Source organism: Cavia porcellus, unplaced genomic scaffold (assembly GCF_034190915.1).
Source record: "Cavia porcellus strain 051 isolate PalLab524CR breed Dunkin Hartley unplaced genomic scaffold, mCavPor4.1 scaffold_28, whole genome shotgun sequence".
NCBI lineage: Eukaryota > Metazoa > Chordata > Mammalia > Rodentia > Caviidae > Cavia > Cavia porcellus.
The window spans coordinates 36,601,587-36,618,958 of record NW_026947511.1 but is presented as its reverse complement, the minus strand read 5'-3'; the positions used below and the strand labels follow the sequence as shown (position 1 = coordinate 36,618,958).

General features: G+C 39.2%; 1 non-coding gene across 1 annotated transcript; it reads left to right on the top strand.

The window, feature by feature from the left end:
* The first annotated feature begins 231 nt into the window (after positions 1-231).
* Positions 232-366, top strand: LOC111757983 (small nucleolar RNA SNORA2/SNORA34 family). The gene has a single exon (XR_002792236.1). It is a non-coding gene; the product is annotated as a small nucleolar RNA SNORA2/SNORA34 family (small nucleolar RNA).
* Positions 367-17,372: the final 17,006 nt, after the last annotated feature.

The window sequence follows — 17,372 nt, the reverse complement described above, 5'->3', positions numbered from 1 at the left end:
TTTTTGTCTTTTTGAGATAGGGACTCACTATGAGGTTCAGGCCTACCTTGTAGCACAGGCTTTTCTCAAACTCTCAATGATTCTCCTGCCTCAGCCTCCCTTGTGCTGGGATTACAGGCATGTATCACCCTGCCAAGCTAGAGTACTGTACTTTTCAACGTACTTTTACTTCCTTTCTTAGGTTGATTTCTAGATATTTCATTTTTTTGGATGCTTTATGAAAGGTGTTATGTGACCCTGAATCAAGTCCTGCATTTGCTGTAGCTACTGGTTTCAAAAAGGAACCTAATGAGAAGCCTTCTTAGGGTTTCTTGGTCATTTCAGAACTTTGAAAATGTAATGATCAATTCACTAGAAACAGCTTAGAGTCCAATGCAGGCCTGAGAAGAACCTACACAACAAGCCTCTGCTGTGAGTGGGCCCAGCAATCCAGTGAGCACAATACAAGCCCAGAGAAGACACCACGCCTTGCTGTGCTGCCCCAGTGAGGCCCAGCAACACAGTGATGCCAGTGAGGGCCCAGAGAAGGGGTCAACCCCAAGGATCCACTACCATCTTGGGAACATAGAAGAACCACCACCCCATGCATCTCTACTACTCCAGGAACCCCAGATCAGAAGTGCATAGCACAATCCCCTACTGAGGGAATGGCAGCCAATGCAGGAAAAACCCAACTATGTAGCAATAAGATGATTCATAGAAATACAGGAAAATGTCACAATGAAGGAGCAAAATACAATCTCAGCAAAATACAAAAGCCCACCTTGAACAAGTTCAAGAGACATAGACATAGTAGAAATTAGAGATCACACACTTGAAATTTCAACTTGGTTCTTCTATTCTTTGGTTAATTTTGCATGGTGGTCTGGGCAGCTATTTTTAAGATAACAAGATGCACTATGGTATCTTGTTAATGCTGTATTATCTTGTATTGAACTCCTGTATCATTTTTATTTGTTTGTTTAGTTTGGTTTCATTCTGTTTTATTTTGTTTAGTTTTAGTGTGTCTGATGCTTTGGACAGCTGTTTCTGTTTCTCTCCGCCTCTCTCTGTTTGTCTCTGTCTCTGCCTCTCTTTCTCTCTGTGTGTGTGTGTGTGTGTGTGTGTGTGTGTGTGTGTGTGTGCCAGAGATTGGACACAAAATCTTATGCTTGCCAAGCAGGCACTTGTGTCACTGAGCTAAATCCCCAGCACTGGACAGCTGTTTTGAAGTAACAGAATGTATTATGGTAGCCATTGTTGATTTCTTATTATCTTCTTTTAAAGTCCTGTGTCAGCCACTTCCTGCTTTGCCATAAGAGCCTGCCCCACCTTGCCATGCTGCCTCACAGCCAAGTGAGTATAGACTGAAACCTCCAAGAACTGGTTATGCCCTGTACTTCAAATCTGCCAGAAATGTGACAGTGAACATCCTCAACAATCAGACTAAAGTGCTAATTCAGCTGATAACAAGTCCAAAAGCTGTAGAAGCTTATGGCAAAAAGTTTGAAGTGAAAACTGTGTCTGGAAAATTGCTCTTCTCTGAAGATGACAATGAAGTGTTGGTAGGAGCTGAGAGATTAAGAGTGTTAGGAGCTGAGGGCTCAGTTTTCCCTAAGTCTATAGAAACACCTAACATCAGGGCAGACCCCTTCAAGGAACTAAAAAGGAAGTTCAGAAGAAGGCAGGTCAATAAACAGCAAAGTAAGGAGCCTCTCTGAGAGAAAGAGCTCAGATGCTGAAAAATAGCATCCTGGAGAAGGCCAGATGGAAGGAGATGGGTCCTTTTGACCCAGAGAGAAACTAAAGGGGAAAAAAAGAAAAGAAAAACATGTATGGAAGGCTGTAGACAGATGCACTCTCACCTGAGCCATCCCACTGTGCACGAAATGCCACCACTGGACTCTGAAGACATGCGGTCCCAGTAAGTTAAGGATTGGTAAAGCCCGAAGGCCTCAGTGGAAGGATGCGGTTGCAGAAGGGAGAGGTGGACCAGAGAACAGCATTAGCTCCAAGATCTGCACTGGCTCACGGTGAGTGCTGGGAACTCAGTCTTCCCACAGGAGTGGGTAATTGGCTGGGTGACATTTTGGAATCAGGCAGGATAAGCCTGGAACTAGTGGCTTCAGTCAGCTACTCCTAGTGCAGAGCAGATTAGTGAGAATTGTTTGGACTGAGTCCCACCCCTGCGCATGATCCAATAGCCAAGGAAAAGGTTTCCCTGAAGCTATCCATAATCAGCCCCATCCACATGGCACACAATAAGGTGTGAAAACTCCCAGTGGTTGACCAGCTCAGAAGGGAGGGGCCAGCCTGCACCACCCCTACTTGTACTGCAGTGGTCAATAGCAGGCTGGGGAGGCAGCAATTCCTAGTCAGCATGTTTCAGAGTAATCCTAACAAATATAGGAAGTGCCAGGGACCACCCACTATGCACTAGTCTGGAAGAAATCAGAAACATGACAAGATAAAGAAACAAAAGGGACTCTCCAGCCTCCAACCCAAATAGTACTGGCCCAGGAGAGGTAAACACAGAAGAGATCAGGGGTTGCACACTTGCAGTTTCCAAAGAAGCAGCATCTGACATAAAGTAATATCTTCCTGACATTATAAAAGAACTGAAAACAGAAATACTAATATAAGTACAGCAAGATATAAGAAGATTAATTTAAAAATGCTAAACACCTCTCAAGAAGACAAATATGGAAGAATGGAGGAGCAGGGAAAAAGGAGGGAAACCTTTGATGAAGAATATAAAAATCAAGAATACATGAAACATATTCAAAGAGATTACCAGAATATTAAAAACTCTATTGAAAGTTGGCAAAACTGCTTGAAAGTAACTAAGGATAGACTATCATACCTTGAATACATGTTTGCAGTGGGTGATCATGAAAGGGAAGATCTCTTAAAAATAACAAGGAACACTTCCGGGAGAACATGGCGGACAGATAACAGCAACTACCGGAGGCTCTCTGAAAACTAGGCTCAGAAGCCAGGTATGGTGCGGACTAAAGACACATAAGCAGGTGGAGTTATGCTCTGCTGACTCAGGAACGAACTCGGCTGAGAGAAACCAACTCGGAATGCAGTCCTGGTGCTAAAACAGGAACAGAAAAGCCTCGCTGCTGAGGCTGGACCCCACGCCATTTGGGTTTCCCGCCGCGCGGTGGCTGGCTGCCTCTACATCGGCTCGGCAAGGAGAGAGACGCACGGAAACTCTGAGAACGGGAGTCTGTGAACGGAGTCGAAAACAGGACAGACAGGGAGGCATGTTCTGACTTGTGGCGAGGTGAGTGAGAGAAACTGACACTCCACCACAGTTTGACTCCAGCGGACTTTCTGGGCCCGGGCAGTCCTGTGGGAGCAGGGCGCGCTGGCGACTCCAGCCACACATTCCCCTGTCGGGCGGGATTGGTGAAAAGTGCCTGGCCTGCTTGACGCTGCCGGCGGACTCCGTAGGCTGGCCCAACCCAGATCCCAGAGCCTGACGGAGGCCGGGAGGGGCGGGCCCCCGCGTAGGCTGCCTGGTGTGCAGCAGTGAGTGGAAACACCTAACCGGCGCAATTCGATCAGGCTGTGGCTGACAGAGAGAGAAGCTAGGCCTCTCATATAAGCTTGCATACATAAGGAACAGAGAATATGGGAAGAGGCAGCAACAAGAAAGGCTCCTCGGCCCCCAATTCTGAGAAACAGGCAATAACAGACACCGCACCATTACACATAAGGCGCCATATAGAGAGCCTCATAGACCAATTCAGGAATGAAGTTATCAATGACCTGAAGCTAGAAGTATGCAAAATAGTTAGAGAAATACTAAGCACCACCCAAGAAAAAACAGATGGTGGAATGGAAGAACAGAAAAAGAGGGGAGAAGTGTTTGATGGAGAAAACAGGGAAAGCATAGAATACGTGAAGCAGGTTCAAAGGGACTACCAAGAAACTAAGAAGTCTATCGAAGACTGGCATAACAGCTTGAAAGAAACTAAGGACAGACTATCTGAACTGGAGGGCAGAATTGTAATATGGGAGAATGAAATGAAAAACTCCTTAAAAATAACAAAGAAACAAACAGCAATAATACAAAGACAAGAAGATGATAAGAGGAGCCATAACTTAAGGATTAAGAACATAAAAGAAGAAGTAGGGACACAAACAAATGAACTACAAAAGCTACTCACAGAAATAATCCAGGAGAATTTTCCTAATTTAGCAAAAGGTAAAGATACTCAGATGTATGAGGCATACAGGACCCCAGCTACCTACAACCCAAACAGAGCAACACCCAGGCATATAATAATAAAAATTCCAGAAATTCAATACAAGAACAGAATATTAAAAGCTGTCAGAGACAAGAAGCAGACCACTTACAAGGGAGCACCCATCAGAATTACAGCAGATTTCTCTGCACAAACCATCAAATCACGAAGAGCGTGGGGGGAAATAATTCAAGCTTTGAAAGATAATAATCTCCAGCCAAGATTGAGATATCCTGCACAACTGTCCCTCGAAATTGATGGAAAAACAAGGTGCTTCCAGGATAAAGAGGAACTGGGGGAATTTGCAACCACCAATTCAACTCTACAGAGAGTATTGCAGGATATTCTAAAAAAAGAAAAATACAAAGAATCCAGAAATCATGGAGGCCACAACGAATGGAGCAGAGAACAAAGTGAAGAAGACAAACTGACAGCTACTGACAGAATAAGAGCTCAACAGAAATGAGGCAGAGAAGATTGGATGATAGGAACAGCTATTTTGGAGAAAATGACATCTTAATAGGCAATACTGATTTAGTATCATCTTGTTTTGAAGTCTCATCTAGCTTTTGTCCTTCTGTCTCCAATGGTCCAAATAGGTTGTATCTTACTGGATTTTATTATGTATGATAGTATAAGCAAAAACCTTTTAAAGACAAGGAGATTATACAGAAACCATTGTTCATTTTCTGTTAGTCGATTCTAAATACTCTGTAATGCTGTCATTCTCTTGAATGGTTTTACATTGTTTTGATATACTTAATGCTACAGTATACAAAGTTGTACTCAAGGATTTCAAGGAAAGAGATAATATGGTAACTACTTTTAGGTCAGGATTATCTGGTGGTGAAACACTATTCTGCTTAAATGGTTATGTTTTGATCTGTGCTGTTTCGTTGTTATGCCCTCTTTTATCTCAATCTCCACTCCATTATTTACTTTTTTATTTTTATCCTTTTAATTAAAGGAAAAAAATAGCAGGATATATTATAGTAACCCACTTTGACTTTCCATTACCTCGATTTAAAGCCCTGTATTACTCTCACCATCTGGTTTTTAACTGATGTTCCCCCATTCTGTTTTGCTGGATAGTATCAGGTTCGAAAATTTAGGCATCAGCTGTGAAGATAATGAGATTCATTATGACGCCCATTCTCATTGACTTTTATCTATTTTTGAAGACCTACAATGTCTCCAATGTTTTGGTTTTGTCGGTTTTATTCTTTACAGTTTTGTTCAATTGTATTGTAACTAACAATATAGGCAATTCTATTAGAGATAGCGGGAGGCATTATGGTAACCATTGTTGATCACCTTGTATTATGTTTTCACATTATCTATTATGTCCACCCTTTTGACTTGACCGACTCTGTTCTGTTATGTCACATTTGGTTTTACTCTCTTCCAAAAAAGTAATAAGAACCATGGGAGCAATGAAACCCAAAATGTGTAATAGTCATTGTACAAAAGAGAGGAAAAGAAAGTGCTCTGTACTATATAACTGCATGTATATTTAAGTGTATAAGATAGAAAATGATATCACAGAGTTTTATTGGATCATTGAACAGAACTGTTTGCAGTATCATTGATGGAATGTCCACTTTACAAGCTTTAATTTTGTGACTTGAACAATTATTTCTAAGATGACAATATGTAATCCATTAACTAGTAATTTCCTACTGTTCATTTTTTTTCTGCAAATCTGTATAACTTGTACCCTTTCTCTGCTTTTTTTTCTTTTCTCCTTAAATAAAATTTAAAAAAAAATTTAAAAAAAAAAAAATAACAAGGAACAAGGAAGCAACAATACAAAGGCTAGAAGACAATAAGAGGATATATAAATTAAAAATAAAAATGTGAGTTAAGAAGCAGGGTTAATACAAAGGCTATTTACAGAAACAATTAAAGAAAACTTCCCAAGCATAGGAAAAGGAAATGATATTCAGATATATGAGGTATACAGAACTCCAGCCAGCTATAACCAAAATAGATCTACACCCAGATCTATAATAATCAAGGTCCCAGAAATTCAGCACAAGATCAGAATATTAAAAGCTATCAGAGAAAAGAAACAGATCACCTATAAAGGAAAACCCATCAGAATCATGACAGACTTCTCAAAACAAACCATCAAATCAAGAAGAGCTTGGAGGCAAAGTGTTCCAAGCCCTGAAAGAAAATAACATTCAACCCAGACTGATGTACCCAGAAAAACTGTCTCTCAAAATTAATGGAGAAACAAGATGCTTCCATGACAAAGAGCAACTGAGGGAGTTCATGACCAATCCAACCCTACAAAAGATACTGAAGGACATTCTAGAGAGAGAGAAAAATGAGCATGGTTTCAGGAAAGCTGCAGATGGGGATCACTGAACATGGCAGTCAGGGGAATGAAGGGGAAAGTAGATAACCAATGGCAGAAAAATAGCATAGCAGAGATGAGTCAGAGAAGATTGGCCATAATTACTAACATAAATGGCTTTGGTGCACTAATAAAAAGAAACACAGGCAGAGAAGATCAGGAGATAGGGAGAAATATAGTTAACCTTAAAGAGGGTTTATGAACTGAAAGTCAAAGATGAGAAAATAATGCTCTATGAAACAGGGAACCAGAAAACAGTGTGGGTAACTCACTCATAAGCTGCAAATTGGTTGGAAAGACATAACACACTTATCCAATGGAGAACTACTCAGGTATAAGGAAGGAATCCCTTCAGGCTTTTGTAGGTAAATGGATAGAACTTGAGATCAAGCTCAGGGGTAAAGAGGTTCAGAACAACTTAGGTAAATAGCGGGTTGCCTCCCTAATCTAAAAGCTAACAGAGTTAGTGGGGTACAAAACGTACAATGTACCCTATGAAAGTTAAAGGGGAGGAATTGCCTAAAAAGGGAAGGCAGAGGACGTTGTTAAACTTGTATCATGATTTGAAACCCATATTGTTTTCATTGCTCTGTTTAGTTTGGTTATATTCTGTTCCAGTCTGTCTACTTGTACTAGATTTGAGGGCATGGACAGCTGTTCCAAAGATAGCAGGATATACTATGGTAACCATTTTTAATTTCCTATTAACATAACCTGAAGCTCTGTATTGCTTTCACTGTCTTGTTTTGACTGATTTTATTTGAATCTGTTTTATTCGATTGCTATCTTACCTTGACTGGTTTTATTTGAATCTGTTTGATTTGATAGTATCAAGCACAAGAGTATAGGCAACTACTCTGAAAACAATAAGATTCACTGTAATACCCATTCTGGTTTGACTATTACCCTCTTTAAAGTCCTATAATGGGTCCGATGCTTTGTTTTTATTGATTTTGTTCTGTACTGTTATATTCAATTTTATTGTGCCTGATGATATGGGCAATTCTATTCAAGATAACAAGAGACATCATGGTAACCATTGTAGATCACCTTGTATTGTGGTTCTAAATCATGTGCTATGTCCCTCCTTTTGCTTTGAATGACCACATTTTGTTTTTTTCTCATTTGATTTTATTCTGTCATGGTTTAAGTCTGTGGCTGCCAGGCCTCATGAGTTTGCATTGTTCATTTCTGATGGTTCATTGTATAGTGCTTGGATTGATGGTGTCAGTGCTCCACCCACATAAGGGTGGAGCCAGGATGTGATGTAATGGCAAGAAGAAGGTGTGTTTTGCTCTTTGCTGGTTCTTGCTTTGCTGTTGGCAGTCGCCATGAACTGCGGCCCAGCCATGCCCACCTGCCTTGGAGCCAACTGAGTGTGGACTGAAACCTCCAAAAACTGTAAGAAATAAACCTTTCCTTTCCCAACTAAAGTCCTATATCACTTTCATTGTTTTCTTTTGTTAGTTTTATTCTGTTTTGTTTGGTTTGATTTTAATGTTTCCCTAGTTTCTTTCTCAGTGAGTTAGTTATTTGTGTATAAGAAGCTATTAATTTGAGGGAGGAAAGAAGATGGTGAATAGATAACAGCAGGCTACAGTGACTCTCTGAGATTGTCAATTTGGATTCCAAAAATAATACAGCCTGGGGAGTCTCAAACAGAGGGAGATACACCCTCCCAACCCAGGAACAAACTAAGCTGAGAGAAACCAATTAAAAATACAGTCCCAGTGCTACGATTGGAGCAGCTACAGTCTTGGTGCTGCTGCTTGAACTTGCTGCTTGAACTCACTGCTGCTGTTGCACTTGAATTGGTGCAGCTTGGATAGCCTGCCAGTTTCAACTCACTGGAGACACAAACGCACTGAGAGCGGAAGTTGGTGAACCAAATTGAGAGCAAAGCTGGAGGGGAACCCTGCATCAACCTGCGGTGAGTGAGAGGAATAAAAACCCTTCCATAGAGAAGGGGGAGCTTCAACAGGATGACATTCTGGGACTGGCCACAACAAGGGGCTGCAGTAAATTCAGTCATCTACTCCTTTTTCAAGCAGGATTGGTGTGGAGCACTTGACCTGGGTGATGCTGAGGACTGAGACCCAATAGGCTAGCCCAAACCAAATCCCTACACCTGGTGGTGCACCCTAGCAGTGAAACCTTTAGCAAGTTGGCTGACCTGGAGGGGCAGGCCCAACATAGGCTACCTGGGTCTGTACCTCCTAGTACACTGCAATGGGTGGGACCACCTAGTCAGCACACTTCAGACAAACTGAAACCAACAAAGAAAGAAACTGGGCCTCCTATATACACCTGTATGGAAGGAACAAAAAATATGAGAAGAGAGGCAACAAGAAAGGGTCCTTAGTCCCCAATCCTGAGAACATTGATCCAGGAAAGGTAAATGCAAAGAAGATTGAGGGTGGCAAGCATGCAATATCAGACACAGCACCAATAGACATAAAGCAATATCTTCAGGACCTCATAGACAAGTTCAAAAGTGAAGTATTTAACCAAGTAAAGAAAGATATAAATAGAATAATTAAAGAAATGCTAAGCACCTCCCAAGAAAAAACAGATGGAAGAATGGAAGAACAAAAAAAGGTGGGAGAATTGTTTGATGGAGAAATAGAGAAAACAGAATACATGACGCAGATTCAAAGAGATTATCAGGAAATTAAAAACTCCATTGAAAGCTGGCAAAACTGCTTGAAAGAAACTAAGGATAGATTGTCCGAACTAGAGGAAAGGTTTGCAATGTAGGAACATGAAAGGAAAAATTTCTTAAAAATAACAAGGAAACAAGCAGTAACAATACAAAGGCTAGAAGAAAACAAGAGGATCTATAACTTAAGAATAAAGAATGTGAATGAAAAAGCAGGGGTACAAACAAAGGAACTGCAAAGCCTATTCACAGAAATAATTAAGGAAAGCTTCCCAAATATAGGAAAAGGAAAAGATACTCAGATGTATGAGGCATACAGAACTCCAGCCACCTACAACCAAAACAGAACCACACCCAGGCATATAATTATCAAGATACCAGAAATCCAATATAAGAACAGAATATTAAAAGCTGTCAGAGACAAGAAACAGATCACTTACAAAGGAAAACCCATCAGAATTACAGCAGACTTCTTGGCACAAACCATCAAATCGAAAAGAGCATGGGGTGAAATAATCCAAGCTTTGAAAGAAAATAATCTCCAGCCCAGATTGATGTATCTTGCACAATTGTCCCCAGAAATTAATGGAGAAGCAAGATGCTTCCAAGATAAAGAGGAACTGGGGGAATTCGCAACCACCAATCCAACTCTACAGAGAATACTACAGGACATTCTAAAAAGAGAGAAAAGCACCAAGATTTCAGGAACAGTGGCAGAGAGGCCCCAACACAAAAAATGAAATGAAGAAGACAAACAGATAACTAATGATGGAAAAAGAGCACAACAGAAATGAAGCAGAGAAGGTTGGATATAATTTCTAATATAGATGGCCTAGATACACTAACTTAAGGGAAAAAAGAGAGAATCACAGGCAGAGTGGATCAAGAGGTAGGGTCCACTGAGATGCTCTTTATAGGAAATATAATTAACCTGAAGAAGGGTATATGGACCAAAATCAAATATGAGAAAACAGAACTCGATGTATAGGGAACCAGAGAGTAATAGGGGTAACTGGACCAGTATTTATGGATAGGTTGAAAAGACAGACTTTAATAAGTGAAGAAATACAATGAGAGATCAAGTCCAGGAGTGAGAAAGTTTGAAAACACTTGGGTAAATAGCAGATTCCCGCCCCCCAATATAAAACCAAGAGTGTTGGGGAGACCCAAAAATATACACAGTACATCCTAGGGGAGTGAAAGGGGAGGAATAGTCTTTAAAAAGACAGCAGAAGATATTGCTAATAGTGTATCAGGAATTAAAACCCTTATTACTCACACCACTCTGCTTGGATGGAACTTGTTCCATCCCGGTTTGTATACAAGCACTGGATCTGAGGGCACAGACAGCTGTCCTGAAGATATCAGGATATAGCACAGTGGTCGTCTTTAATTTCCTATTAACTTAATCCAGATCTCTGTATCAGTTATACTGTTGTATCATGACTGATCTTAGTTAAATCTGACTTGTTTGATTGCTGCCTGTTATTGACAGATTTTATTCAAAACTGTTAGGTTGATGGTATCAAGTTAAAGAGTATAGATATTATACTGAAAATGACAATGATTCACTACAATACTCATTCTGATTTGATTACTACCTGTTTTTGTAGCTCTACACTATCTACAAAGTTGTATTTCTATCTGTTATGTACTGATATATTCAATTATACTTTATCTGATGATTATAGCCAATTCTGTTGATGACAACAAGAGGCAGCACAGTGACCATGGTAGAACTCCTTATACAGCAGTTTTATATGTCTTTTAAGTTTTCTGTGTCTATAGGAATATGTTTTGTTCTGTCGTGCTTTGTTCTGTTTCTCCCTTTAATATAGAAAGGATAGAAATGCATGTTAAGACTCATGCTTGCATAAAACCTATAAACAGTTATGAGAACTGATCTTATGACACATGATGAAATGAACAAATACTTTGAAGGAGAAAAAGAGGGTACTGCAGTACCTAGTGCTGATTCTGGAGTGACATGATGTGAAATCCAGCAATACTATTAATCTTTGTTCAGAACGATTTTAATCTACTAAGTTTTGTTTGGTCTCAACATAAATGAAGATATGGATAAATGCATACATATCTAAGTGTATAGGATTGATAGACATATTACTTAGTTTTCGTTGGATAGTTGAACAGAACTGTTTGCAGTCTCCCTGGTTGAATTCCCATTTATACGTTCCACTTTTGTATCTTGAACAGTTATTTTGAGAGGGAAAATACGTATACATCAACTAGTGATTTATTAGTTTATTTCTTCTCTTTGAAAGTATGTACTATTTCTGCCCATTTTCTGTTTTGTTTTGTCTTTCTTTAAATAAAATTTTAAAAATAAAAATAAAAAAGAAGTATTAATTTTTGGTTATTGGCTTTGTATCCAGCTACACTACTGAATTTGGTTATGAATCTAGAAGTCTGTTAGTGGAGTTTTTGGAGTCTTCTTTGTGAAATATCATATCATATAATCATGATAATTTAACTGCTTCTTTCCCTATCTTTATTCCTTTCATTTCTGTCTCTCACTTAACCATTCTGGATAATATTTCCAGAACCATATTGAGGAAGAGTAGTGGAAGTGGATATTTTTGTTTTGTTCTTGACTTTAGAAAGTTTTAAGTTTTTGTCCAATTATTATGATCTTGGCTGTTAGTTTGTGATGTATAGCTTTTACTAGATTGAGACAGAAATCTTCTCTTCCATTTTCTGTAGAGTTTTTATCATGATTGGGTGTTGGACTCTGTCAAATACTTTTTCTGTATCTATTAAGATGATCATAAGGTTTTTGTCCTTGGGCTTATTAATAGGATATATTATAACTTTGATTTGGATATGTTGAACCACCCCTGAATGCATGGCATAACTCCTCCTTGGTCATGGTGTATAGTCTTGATTGGTTGCATTCTGTTTGCCAGTATCTTATTGAGGATTTGTGTGTCTATGTTCCTTGAAGAAATGACCTTATCATTCTCTTTTTGAGTAGAGTGCTTCTCTTTTTTGGTATCAGTGTAATGCTTGCTTTCAGGAATGTACCTGGGAGCATTACCTGTTCCCTTTCATTAAAGGGTTTGTAAAGTAGCAGCATTAAGTCTTCTCTAAATTGCATGCAGAATTCAGAGACAAATCTGTCAGGGCCTGGGATTTTCTTCATTGGTAGGTTTTAACAACATCTTCCATTTCACTGACTGACATTGGTTTATTTAGACTTTCTATATCTTCTTGATTCAACTTTGATGATTCCTATGTATCTAGAAGTCTATTAATTTCTTCTGAGTTTTCTACTTCGTTAGAAAATATATTCTCAAAGTAAGTACTGATGATCCTCTAGATTTCTGTGGGATGTGTGAAGTTTCGTTCTTTTCTTCTAAATTGCTTTATTGCTTTTTTTCTTTTCTGTGTGTGTGTGTGTGTGTGTGTGTGTGTGTGTGTGTGTGTAGTTTTAGGGTTTGTTTTTTCATAAGTTTGGCTAAGGGTTTGTCAACTTTACTTAATTTTGCAAAAAACCAACTGTTTGATTCATTGATTCTTTTATTCTTTTCTTAGTCTCCATGGCATTAATTTCTGCTCTGATTGTTATAATTTGCTCCCTCATACAAGCTTGGGGCTTAACTTGTTCTTTTCCTTGACGCTTAAAGTTTCACATTAGGTTGTTATTTGAGCTTGCTCTGTTTTTCTGAAATGGGGATTCACTACTATAAATTTCACTCAGAGAATTGCTTTAATCCCATCCCACAAATTCCTATATGCTGCTTTCGCATTAACGTTTAATTGCAGAGACTTCTTAATTTCTTCTTTCTTTCATCTGTGGTCTTTCAATTATTTCAGAAGGTGTTATTTAGTTTCCATACGTTTATGAAGTTCTTGTGATTTCTTTTGCCATTGATTTCCAGTTTCATTGCACTATGGTCTGATAATATGCATGGAATAATTCCAATTTGTATTTACTTAAGTATGTCTATGTGCTAATAGGTGGTTTATTTTGAAGAATGTCTGATGTGCAGCTGAGGAGAATGTATACACTGACATTGTGGCATGGAGCTTCCTGTAGACATAAACTAAATCCATTTGTTCAAAAGTTTGGTTCAGTTCTGATATTTCCTTGTTGATTTATTTTCCTAGTTGTTCTGCATGTTTGTGACAGTGGAGTATTGAGATCTCTCACTACGATTGTATTAGTGCTTAATTTTTAATATATGCTATTTGTTTTACAGAGTTGGGTGTGCCAGTATCTGGGTGCATGTCTTCCACTTGGAGTGTTCCCTTTACAAAGATAGAGTGACCTTGTTTGTGTCTCCTAATCAGTCTTCACTTGAAATGCACTTTGTCTGCAAATATAATAGCTACCCCTCTTTTTTCCTGGGTCCCTGTTGCACAGAGTATTGATCTGCAGTCTATGAATTTTGTTTTGAAATAAATGTGTTTCTTGTATGCAGCATATTGTTGGGCCTCACTTCTTGACCCATTTTTGCAGTCTGCTTTATTTGATTGGTGAACTCAGACTATTAACTGATATGTGCTGACTTATCCTTGTCATGCTGTTTTTCTGTTATTGGTTCCTTTTTTGTCTCCTTTTAATCATTTGCCTTGTCTGGTGGACTCATTCTATTGAGGTTCATGAAGTTGTGGTTCTTGTTATCTCTTCCTAAATATGCTGGGTTTTTGACCATGGAATTCTTCAAGTGTTTTTTGTCATGGAAGTACCTTATTTCTCAAAAATTTTGAAAGATCAATTTGTGTGCTATATCGAACTGGGTTGCAGGCTGTTTTCTTTTTTGCCCTCAACTCTGCTCCACGTAAAGTTTTGTGTTGAAAACTCTGTGATTCTGATGGCCTTTCCTTTATATCTTTTCTCTAACAGATTTTAATATTCTTTTCTGGTGCTGAATTTCTGGAATCTTCAATATTGGACACCTTGTATAGATTGTTTATAAATCATGGCTAATTGGAGTTCTACATGCCTCACTTATTTGTACGTTGAAATCTTTTCCCTGCTTAAGAAGGTTCCTGTATTTACTTCTGTGAATAGACTTTTTATGACACTTTTGCTCTGGGTTTTTTATTGGTTCCAGTCAACCTTCTGTTATTTTTTCTTCCATCATCTCTGCTGTTGTGTTGATTTTAGGGGGGTCTTTGCTATTTTTAAGAAATATTTATTTTCATGATTGCTAACTGAAACTCTGTATTCTACATTTGATATTCTGTCCTCACATGGGTGCATTGTGCTGTGTATTCTTTCAATGGAATTTTTCAACTACTATGTATCTGAAGCTGTTTCATGAATCCATTATTTTATGTCAGACATTCATCATTTTCCTCATTTTCTTAAGCTCTCCCTTTTTAATCTGTATCTCTTGTAGTGTCATTAATAACGTTGTTCATCATGGACAGCATCTCTGTAATTATCTAGGATTATTCTTGCTTTAATTTTTTCTAGAGGCTCATTCATTGGCTTTGTTACTTCTGGTGTTACCATTTAGGAGAGTCTATATGATTGTCTTTCAAATGTTCCACCTCATTGTCTTCTGGGTTTCCCTTTTGTGAGCTCAGTGTCTGAGGGTTGCAGCCTGCAGGAGAGAAACTGTAAAAGAGGTTAAGGGAAAAAATAGAGAAATAAAAAAGGAAAAAGAAGGGATTGGAAAAAGGCTAGAGGGAAAACAAAGATTATACAAGCTTTGGGAAACTGGTGAAGAAGATAGGAAAGAAAGAAATAAAAATAAGAACAAAAACAATGGAAAAAAGTAAAACAATGTTCACATTCATAAAACAAAATAAACAACCAAGAAAAAAGATAAAAACAAGAAAAGATTAGAAAAGAAAATTTTTTAAAATATCCACTGCAAGCCGTATCTCTGCTGCCACTTGTAGAAAAAGCAAGCCAACCCCAGATTTTCTGCGGGTTGAAATGGGTTTGTAAATAATATAGAAATCCAAGCAGCCAAACTGATAAATTTGGAATTGAATTAGCTGAGTTCAGCGACCACTCATGTGGACCCATTTCAGAATCTCACCAAGTGGCCCTGAACTGGAAAATTATAAAGCTTTTAAACAGCGAACCACAAAAAGACATCCTGTTGGACATTAATTTTTGGTTGACACCTGTACCCTGCTTTTGTTGAGCAGATTAACTTTTCTCCTGTGGGTATAGCTCATTCTGCTTTTCTCCTGGGACTTGTACCTTTCCATTTTCCTGGGTCAAATACAGGTCACTAGTTAAATGCAGGGCTCAAGATGGCATCAGTTATGCCAAGCTACACCAGGGGTAATGTATAATCCCAGCAACCTTCACTTTTTATTCCAATGAATAAAAAAGTGCTGTCTCCTGGCTGTGAAGCTGGAACCCAGTTTGTTCATCCTGCAACATGCTATGTGCCTCCTGCAAGTTTGAAATTCACTCTCTGCTGCCTTACCCTTGGATCTTGACACTGGCAGCCACTCAGTGGACCCAGAACATACCTCTTCTGAGTTCTGAGCTCAGTGGGCCCCTCTCCCATGTGACTAACTGCCAATCACCATCTCCTGGGGGACATCTAGACCCAAATAACTGCTGAACCACTGCAGTCCACCCATCCACTGCCCTGTACCTATTGGTGTGTTTCTCTATGGTATGGTCAGCAGTCACCATACGTCTACGTAAAGTGTCACTTGCCACCTCCTATGTCTTCTTTAAAGTCTCTCTTCTTCCCTCTACCTGTGGGCTTCATTTCTCACATCAGATCCTTCTGATGGGTTAGGGGCCTACTACCCTCCTTCTCTTCTGCCTCATGCTGGTATCTTCCAGGGTCTGGACAAAAAATTTCAGAGAGGATTTTTTTCTCTGCTGCTTACCACTTCATCATCTTCCCGGAAGTTCCCCAACTGGGCATTTCTTTGAAGATGGACAGTTTTTTTTTCTTCAGTGCAGAGAAGAGCCATGGTGAGAGTTAAAGTAATTCATAAAGAAAAGAGGTTCCTCTTCCCTTATTCTTCAAAATCAGAGACTTTGCTTGTAAAACCAGTTAGTAAAAAAAAAATTTTTAAAGACAGTTGCAATTGGTTTAAACCCACCTCTAGCTGCATGATTCCAGACAGGCTTTAACCCCATTTATTGGTGCCTCCAACACCCAGGGTGTGGCACCCTCAATCCTTTCTAGCTTCATGATTCCATCCAGGCTATAAGCCTGTTTCCTGGTACTGTCCACACCCATGGTGGGGTACCCTTAGTCCCAGTGTCTCCTAAATTGAGAAACAAAAAAATCCATGCTGGAGCACGGTTAATCCTAGCATCACAGCAAGACACAAACCGAGAAAAAAGCTCATTTCCAAAACTGGGATAAGTAGAGACCAGATTAATTTTCCTACAAAGAGAGCAGCACACAAACAGAACACAGACCGAGAAAGAGAAGCCATTTCCAAAAGTGGTAAGCAGCAACTGGTGAATTCTCCAAAAAGAGTAGGAAAACAAGGTCACTGACAGCAGGCAGCCCGCAAGGCGTGCAAGCAGCCACATTCCAATCTCTGGACTCCCAGTCTCAGAGAGGCTGTTTCTCTCCTAGTCACCACTCTGCTATTTCCCAAGAAGTTCCAGTTATTTGTATTTGAAAGTGTGTTTTCAGATTCACAGAGGTTGTAAAAAAAAAAAAAAAAACCAAAGAGCCTAAAGGATATTTGATTAAAATTTTTGAGTTTCTTATGAATTTAAAGATTCCTGAAATTTGAGCCAGGTATGGTGAAGCATTCCTGTAATCCCAGCACTCTGGAGGCTGAGGCAGGTGGATGCTTGCAAGTTTGAGGCCAGCATGGGCTACAAAGTGAGCCCAAGGCCAACCTGAACCACAGAGTGAGACCTTGTCTCAAAAAGCCAAAAAAAAAAAAAAAAAAGGGTTCTTGAAATTCATAGTAGCTTCAACAATTGAAAAAGTGTGTGACAATAGAACAATAGATCCTCCTGACTCAGCCTCCCAAAAGTGCCGGGATTACAGGCATGCACCACCACATCCAGCCAGGGAATCTCTCTTTCTAATAATACTTCTTACAAGATTTGAATTTTATATCTTGATGAGCAACTGCATTGATTAAGAATGGAATGGACTTATCCTTCATTGCAAGAGTCACCTTGAATTTAGCA